The sequence below is a fragment of the Crocodylus porosus genome, unplaced genomic scaffold, assembly GCF_001723895.1.
Source record: "Crocodylus porosus isolate Cpor-Errol unplaced genomic scaffold, CroPor_comp1, whole genome shotgun sequence".
Classification (NCBI taxonomy): Eukaryota; Metazoa; Chordata; order Crocodylia; family Crocodylidae; genus Crocodylus; species Crocodylus porosus.
This window is the reverse complement of record NW_017728909.1, coordinates 55,098,637-55,099,872: the sequence shown is the minus strand read 5'-3', so window position 1 is coordinate 55,099,872 and position 1,236 is coordinate 55,098,637.

Here is a 1,236-nt window from a genome sequence, read left to right as displayed (position 1 = left end):
AAATGGGAAATTCCTCCTAGCTTGCTTCTGCGGCCACAGGGCTGAGGGCAAGTGAAATTTGGGAGCATCCAAACCTACAAGCTTCTGGGCTTGGGCCTGCACAAAGGATGCCTGCCAAAGGGTCTGCAAGTAGCTGAAGCCCCAAGTTGAAAAATCTAGGGTGGAGGATACTTGGTGGTAATACGGCCACATAAGGTTTTTGAGTAATTCAAAGGATTCAGAACTAATCTCGCTAATTTGACCTGGGACATGTGTGTGCACACATGTGCACACGCACACAAATCCTTTAAAAAAAAATCTTGTTATAGAGTCCAAGAGCCCTACAGTCATAGGGAAGTTTTTTAGTTTTTTTAAATCAATATATTTTGTGTTCCAGGTCAAATCAGCCAAATCAGTTTCAAATCATATTGACTGAGCAGAACTCAATCGCTCCGAAAACCGTACTGACTGACCCAGCAGATCTCAATCGTCTAAACACTGCGGAGGCGCTACAACCCGTGAGTGTCCTTTGTGTGGGCTCTCACCCTGGGACTTCAGATAGTCCCAAATCCACTGGCGGGCGTCCTACCTGCAGGCCCAGGCTTGAAGGTCTTGGGATTCGGATGCCCCTACTTCATGGGCAACAGGTGCCTCCTGAGTCTGGGGGTACACCAGATCGCCAATGGGGGGAGGGTCCCCCACCGGCTGATCACCGGCGGGGGGGGGGGAGATGCTGACTGATGGGGTCATTCCCCAGCAGCAGATCCCGATGGGGGGGGGTCCCCCAGCAGCCCATCACCGAGCTGGCAGCAAAACGGGAACGCACTCCCCAGTGGCACTTTTGGTTTTACAGCTGGCGCTTGCAGGGAGTGCACAGCCGATCTCGGGGTGCACATGCACCCCCTACGCATCGTCCGCAATGCCCCACTTGATCACTCCTGAGATGTCCTCCCGCCTGTTGCGGGCCAGTGCAGCTGAGAGCAGGCTGACTTTACTAGAAAACGTTATGGATCGTAGGCCGTAAGGGAAATGCAGAGAGCCAGAGCGGGGGACTAACGTGAGCGGGGGGATGGGGGTGAGGAGGGGAACGCAATAAATACAACGCAGATCTCAGCCAAAAGGCCAGAGCGGGGCCGGGCTGGAAGGGGCCTCCAGAGGCCACCCAGGTCGCCCGCTCCGTGTCTCCGCTGCCTGGGGGCAGGAGCGAGGCCGCGGGAGTGGCCGGGCGGCAGGCGCCGGCGCTGCCCGCGGCTCCCC